We start from the raw sequence: 7945 nt of genomic DNA, 5'->3' as shown, positions 1-7945 counted from the left end.
ACTCTATATTTTTTTAACATCTTTATTAGAGTATAATTGCTTTACTATGGTGTGTTAGTTTCTGCTTTATAACAAAGTGAATCAGTTATACATATACATATGTCCCCACATCTCTTCCCTCTTGCATCTCCAGATAAACTTTAGAACCATCTTATCAATTAAAAAAAACTTAAACTTCATTGTGATTTTTTCAAGACCGTGAGAGATAGATGGCCAACCAGAGTTCCTAAGGTTCAGTGTATGTAACTGCTGCCGCCGCTTAAGCCTGCCAAAGCAGTGGTACGGCTACTGCCCTTGTATTTGCTACCTCTAGAAACATTCTTGCCAGTAGTGGCAGCAGCGGGACTCAATTACCCTCTTTTCGCACTCCCTCCAGAAGCTCCAGATGGCGTCTTCCGTGGGCAACGTGGCCGACAGCACAGACCCAACGAAACGTATGCTTTCCTTCCAAGGGTTAGCAGAGTTGACACATCGAGCCTATCAGGCGGGAGATTTTGAGGCAGCTGAGAGACACTGCATGCAGCTCTGGAGACAAGAGCCAGACAATACTGGTGTACTTTTATTACTTTCATCTATACACTTCCGGTGTCGAAGGCTGGACGGATCTGCCCACTTTAGTACTCTGGCAATTAAAAAGAACCCTCTTCTGGCAGAAGCCTATTCGAATTTGGGGAATGTGTACAAGGAAAGCGGGCAGTTGCAGGAAGCAATCGAGCATTACCGGCATGCGTTGCGTCTCAAACCAGATTTCATCGATGGTTATATTAACCTGGCAGCCGCTTTGGTAGCAGCAGGCGACATGGAAGGGGCAGTACAAGCTTACGCCTCCGCTCTTCAGTACAATCCTGATCTGTACTGTGTTTGCAGTGACCTGGGGAACCTGCTCAAAGCCCTGGGTCGCTTGGAAGAAGCCAAGGCATGTTATTTGAAAGCAATTGAGACGCAACCGAACTTTGCAGTAGCTTGGAGTAACCTTGGCTGTGTTTTCAATGCACAAGGGGAGATTTGGCTTGCAATTCATCACTTTGAAAAGGCTGTCACCCATGACCCCAATTTTCTGGATGCTTATATCAATTTAGGAAATGTCTTCAAAGAGGCACGGATTTTTGAACGAGCTGTGGCAGCTTACCTTCGTGCCCTAAGCTTGAGTCCAAATCATGCAGTGGTACATGGCAGCCTGGCTTGTGTATACTATGAGCAAGGCCTGATAGATCTGGCAATAGACACCTACAGGCGAGCTATTGAATTGCAACCACACTTCCCGGACGCTTACTGCAACCTAGCCAACGCTCTCAAAGAGAAGGGCAGTGTTGCCGAAGCAGAAGATTGTTATAATACAGCTCTGTGGCTGTGTCCCACCCATGCAGACTCTCTGAATAACCTAGCCAATATCAAGCGAGAACAGGGAAACATTGAAGAGGCAGTTCGCTTGTATTGTAAAGCATTAGAAGTCTTCCCCGAGTTTGCTGCTGCCCATTCAAATTTAGCAAGTGTATTGCAGCAGCAGGGAAGAGTGCAGGAAGCTCTGATGCATTATAAGGAGGCTATTCGAATCAGTCCTACCTTTGCTGAGGCCTACTGTAATATGGGAAACACTCTTAACGGGGATGCAGGATGTTCAGGGAGCCTTGCAGTGTTATACACGTGCCATTCAGATTAACCCTGCATTTGCGGATGCCCACAGCAATCTGGCTTCCATTCACAAGGATTCAGGGAATATTCCAGAAGCAATTGCTTCTTATCGCACTGCTCTGAAGCTTCAACCTGACTTTCCTGACGCTTATTGTAATCTGGCTCATTGCCTGCAGATTGTCTGTGACTGGACAGACTATGATGAGCGCATGAAGAGGTTGGTCAGCGTTGTGGCTGACCAGTTAGAGAAGAACAGGTTGCCTTCTGTGCAGCCTCATCACAGCATGTTATATCCTCTTCCTCACGGCGTCAGGAAGGCTATTGCCGAGAGGCATGGGCACCTCTGCCTGGATAACATCAATGTCCTTCACAAACCACCGTATGAACATCCAAAGGACTTGAAGCTCAGTGATGGTCGACTGCGTGTAGGATACGTGAGTTCTGACTTTGGGAACCATCCTACTTCTCATCTTATGCAGTCTATTCCAGGCATGCACAATCGTGATAAATTTGAGGTATTCTGTTATGCCCTGAGCCCAGATGATGGCACAAACTTCCGAGCGAAGGTGATGGCAGAAGCCGATCATTTCGTTGATCTTTCTCAGATTCCATGCGATGGAAAAGCAGCTGATCGCATCCATCAAGATGGTATACACATCCTCGTAAATATGAATGGTTATACCAGGGGTGCTCGAAATGAACTCTTTGCTCTCAGGCCAGCTCCTATTCAGGCAATGTGGCTGGGGTACCCTGGGACTAGTGGCGCGCTTTTCATGGATTATATCATCACTGATCGGGAAACTTCACCTGCTGAAGTTGCTGAGCAGTATTCTGAGAAACTGGCTTATATGCCCCATACTTTCTTTATTGGTGATCATGCTAATATGTTCCCTCACCTGAAGAAAAAAGCAGTCATCGATTTTAAGTCCAATGGGCACATTTATGACAATCGAATTGTGCTGAATGGCATCGACCTCAAAGCATTTCTTGATAGTCTACCAGACGTGAAAATTGTCAAGATGAAATGTCCTGATGGAGGAGACAAAGCAGACAGCAGCAATATAGATCTTAATATGCCTGTCATTCCTATGAATACGACTGCAGAAGCAGTTATTGAAATGATTAACAGAGGACAAATTCAGATAACAATTAATGGATTCAGTATTAGCAATGGACTGGCAACTACCCAGATCAACAATAAGGCTGCCACTGGAGAGGAGGTTCCCCGTACCATTATTGTAACCACACGTTCTCAGTACGGGTTACCGGAAGATGCCATTGTGTACTGTAACTTTAATCAGCTATATAAAATTGACCCATCTACTTTGCAGATGTGGGCAAATATTCTGAAGCGTGTTCCCAATAGCGTACTGTGGCTGTTGCGTTTCCCAGCAGGAGAACCTAATATTCAACAGTACGCGCAAAATATGGGCCTTCCCCAGAACCGTATCATTTTTTCACCTGTTGCTCCTAAAGAGGAACATGTTCGGAGAGGCCAGCTGGCTGATGTCTGCTTGGACACTCCACTCTGTAATGGACACACCACAGGGATGGATGTCCTTTGGTCGGGGACACCCATGGTGACTATGCCAGGAGAGACTCTTGCTTCCCGAGTTGCAGCTTCCCAGCTCACCTGTTTAGGCTGTCTTGAGCTTATTGCTAAAAATAGACAAGAGTATGAAGACATAGCTGTGAAACTGGGAACTGATCTAGAATACCTGAAGAGAATTCGTGGCAAAGTCTGGAAGCAGAGAATATCTAGCCCTCTGTTCAACACCAAACAATACACACTGGAACTAGAGCGCCTCTATCTACAGATGTGGGAGCATTATGCAGCTGGCAACAAACCTGATCACATGATGAAGCCTGTTGACGTCACTGAGTCGGCCTAAATAATGACTGTGTGCGCAGGAGAATTACCCCTGTACCTGAGCCTCAACCTTCTGGGGGAAAGGGAACTAGATACGTTACTTTGTACTTACCTTTGTAGCAATATCATGTTGCAGATGGGTGACAGACAGTGATAACAGATAGCACAGCCAGACTTGCTTCCTGCATGATCATGACAGGGAGAGACACAAGAGATGGGAGACTGCTGTTCCACAAGGAGTCTCCGTAGAATTTTGCGGCAGCCAGGTGTTGCCTAAGTCTGGAAGGTCTGATCTCCCTTGGTCTTCCATGGGATGGGTGGTTAGTGTGGAGGGGAGATAGAGATTGCCCAGTCTTCTGAATTAAGTTTTTCTTTATATTTGGGGTATTGGAGCTATTAAAAATGTTTGGTTTCAGGTTTTATTCATGTGACGTGTATATGATTCTTTTGAGATAAGGTTTTAAGCTAAAATATTCCTTGTTTTAGTTTCTGAACTCTACAGACAAATGGGGACTTTGCTGGTGTAGTCTTTTTATAGGTTTTATAAACCACTTGAGCCTATATCAGTCATTTTAGTGTCTGACATGTTTGGAACTATCAGTGCTTTGTTGGTTTATGGCTTAAATTCTTTTTCTGGTCCGTTTCCTTCTTCCCTTCCCCCCACTTTAAACATTTTCCTGTAACTTGGCTAACAAAAAACCAAGTCTGATTCAAAACCTCCCAGAGTGTTTCTCTTAAACACATCATCTGGTGCCAAATGAAGATTCTTAGGAGTGATTATTAATTATGAAGGGCACAGTTGTGGTACTGTCACTGATGATAATAATAATGGATTTTTGGCCTAGAGTTTTGACCTATTGCACCAGTGTTTTACCGTTGACTGCCCCTCTGTGCTGCTTCCAAAAGTGATAGTGTGTGATCAGATTTTTACTTTCACTTCTAAAGTTTGTTCTTTTTTTTAAAGTGAGTCCTGTTCTTCCTTTTTCTTTCAGCAGAAATGAAATCCCAGGTAAGTACAAGTATTCAAATATTTGATCAGTAAGTCCCAGTTATCTCCAGTGCATTAAATAACTTTCATCAAAAAACATGTTATAGGTAAAAAGCTCTGGAGGACCAGCTATGTATATGATTATTATGCTTCAGACCTTCTAGGGTGTTACACATAATAACTTGTCTTCTGGACGTGGTCTTGAAGTCTATGGATTCAGCCTCAGTAGTAGCGAACTGCACTGCTACTTGGTTTGGAGTATAAATTAGACTTTAGCCCTCCTGGGGGTTGAGTTTTTGGTATTGAAAACCATAGGAATGAAATTATTGTATTTCAACAAAGGACTGAGGGCTTGAGGCTTAAACAAGCCAACATATGAATATATGTTTTTGTCTTGCTGTACTGCACATATGCTGTCTAGTAACAGATATTTTGTCTGCTAGTAGTGTTCTAGATTCTGTCTTTCCAAAGTGCTGAGGCAGTGCATCTATTCTGTAGTTGCAGCTGATGCCTGAATGTATCCTAGCTGACAAATGATTGATTAAGAAGCACTTGAATTTCGGAAAGATTTGTACTGTTAACCAAAATCTGAGCAAGGAGTCTCAAATGTAATTCTTAGCCAGAATTACATGTTAATGAACGACTTAACAGTGTAAATCAAGGAACATCAGTGTAGGGATTTCTTTTAATTTATTTTTTACCTGCTTGAAAGAATCAGTTAAAGGTTGCCAGCTTGGTTGCAGATGAACGGACGTTTGAAGTTCACCAAACTACTTCATGTGGAATAGGAGAATAGACTTCCAGCGCCCTCAAGGCTGTGACCTTGCAGCCATTTTACATAGCACAGCATCCCCCTAGAGGGATGAACCTTTCCCTGCCCGAAAAGTAGCCGCTCTGGTTGAAGCTTTGCTTATTGTAACAGGCTTTTGTTTCCAGGTAACATGTCTGTGGAAGGCTTAATTCTGAATAGAGATATAGATATTACTGGAAACTAATTGTTTTTTCTATTATACTCTGCTTTATCAAAAAAGTAAAACATTTACATTGTGCTACAGAAATTCAGATGTTGTCTTGCAATCTTTAAACAATAAATGAATGATTTGCCCTGAAAAACAAAAAACAAAAAACTTCTTTGTGATTTTGTTTGGGATTATTTTAATCCTGTAAATTAAATTGGGAAGAAGTTAAATCTTTATTATATTGCCTTTTAGCCAGAAACTTGATAGATAGATAGATAAATCCATTTATCTTCAAATCTCATTTTTAACTCTAATAAAAGTGTAACCATTTTCTTCAAATAATATGTTAATATATTTTGTGAAGGTCGTTTCCAAACATTTTATATTTACATTCTTCTTTCTGATGTTTCTTAGATATTCTTTGCTACTCTTTCTCTGACTTTTTTTGGTATAATAGTAATATATGTTTCTGGTAGAAAAAAATGAGAAGAAATCAAGAAAAAAAACCCTAAGTATAATTCTAATAGTCAACACCCAGATTCCAGTACAGTTAACTTTTTGGTGTACTCACTCAACGCTTTTTCTATTCTTATGTATGTGTATTTTTATATTTCTTATGTAAATGAGGTATCATACTGTTCTGTAACTTCTTTCATCTGCTATACAAGGAACATCTCATGTCAGTGTATGCACTTCATTGCTGGATGCTATTCTGTTATACAGATGTACCTTAATTTATTTAACCAGACCTTTACTGGGGACCTTTGTTGTTGTTTCTAACTTTCCAGCATGAAATCATTCTGTGATAAAGCTCTTTTTACCTCCTCAATTCCAAAGAGCCTTGACATTTTATTAAGTATCGGATATATACAAAAGAATATTTATAAAATAAATGTTTAAGGATAAAAAAAGTAACAATGACATGATCACTTGTGCACCTACTGTCCCATTTAAGACATAGAACATTTAAGCCCCTATGTATCCCTCTCCAATCCCATCCTTCCTAATCATTCTATATATATATATATATATATGTGTGTGTGTGTGTGTGTGTGTATGTATATATACATATATATGTATGTATATATGATTTTTGCATGCTTTTGAACTTCATATAATTGGAATTTACCATATGGGTCTTTCTGGGACATACTTTTTCCACTTAATAACATGTTCCTGAGATGCATCCATGTTGTTGCAAATAACTACAGTTTATTCATGTTTATTTCTGTATAGTATTCAATTATATGAATATATCAGAATTTTACTCCATTCTACTGTTGGTGAATATCTTGGTTGTTTCTAGTTTTTGCTCTTACAGATATGCTACTATGAACATCTTATACCTACCGCCCACTACATGTGTACAAGAGTTTCTCTAGGCCAAACATCAGAGAGTAGAATTGCTGAGTCAAAAGGCATGCATACCTTCAACCTAATAGATAATGCAAATTATCTTCCAAAATGGTTGAAATAAATTGACTCTCCCACAAACACTGTATAAGAATTCAGTGGTTCCACATCTCTAATTCTTGGTATTCCACATTGAAAAATTTCTGTCAAGCTGATGAGATTGAAATAATATGCCACTGTGGTTTTAATTTGCATTTCCCTGATTACAAATGAAGTTGAACATATTTTCATATGTTATTTTACCATTTGTGTTCTCTTTTCAGTGATATGCCCAGTCAAATCTTTTTCCCCTTTAGAATAAATTAGGTTGTAGTTTTCTGAATGGCTTATAGTTTTTGGTCTGGATACTAACCCTTTGTCATATGGGTATAGCAAATACCCTCTCCCAGTGTGTGACTCACCTTTTCACTTCTGTTATGGTATATCTTGATGAACAGAAGTTCTTCATTTTAATGTAGTTCACTTTAATAGTAATTTACTTTACTCTCTATGCTTTTCTGTCTCGCTTCAGAGATTCTTCTCATCCGTTAATTGAAAAGGGCATTTTCTTTTATTACTTTCAAAAAGTTTAAAAACTCTACCTAATTTTGAGTCTTTTAGACACCTAGAATTGATTTTTGGCATGTGGTGTGAGGTAGGGGTTCAGATCCCCTTTTTTCTATATGAATAACCAGTTGTCTCAGCATCAGTTATTTAAAGCTCATACTTTCTCAACTGATTTTCAGTGTCCGTTCTGATACACTTGAGAATCAACGTGCCAAGTTCCACTATCCATTCCTCAATGCCCACCAGTCAAAATAAATACTTTGTTGGGATTTTAAATGTAATAAAAGAAATCTACGGATCAATTGGAAAAGCAATGACAACTTTATAATATTGAATCTTCCTACCCATAAACATAGTATCACTTTCCATTTATTTAAATTTCCTTTGATTTCTCTCAGTCATTTTATGATTTTCTGTATACAGGTCTTACTCATATTTTGTTAAATCTCTTCCTAGGTAATTCATATTTTTGATACTACTGTAAATGGCATCTGTCTTTTTATTACACGTTCTAATTTTTTGTTGCTGGTATATAGA

The 7945-nt window shown here is 39.7% G+C and overlaps 1 pseudogene; it reads left to right on the top strand.

The window, feature by feature from the left end:
* Positions 1–385: 385 nt before the first annotated feature.
* On the top strand, positions 386–3524 carry LOC137758644 (UDP-N-acetylglucosamine--peptide N-acetylglucosaminyltransferase 110 kDa subunit pseudogene; annotated as a pseudogene).
* Positions 3525–7945: the final 4421 nt, after the last annotated feature.

The sequence above is a fragment of the Eschrichtius robustus genome, chromosome 2 (assembly GCF_028021215.1).
Source record: "Eschrichtius robustus isolate mEscRob2 chromosome 2, mEscRob2.pri, whole genome shotgun sequence".
NCBI classification, from domain to species: Eukaryota; Metazoa; Chordata; class Mammalia; order Artiodactyla; family Eschrichtiidae; genus Eschrichtius; species Eschrichtius robustus.
Note: the sequence above shows the minus strand (reverse complement) of the source record. Positions and strands in the feature narration are given on the sequence as shown.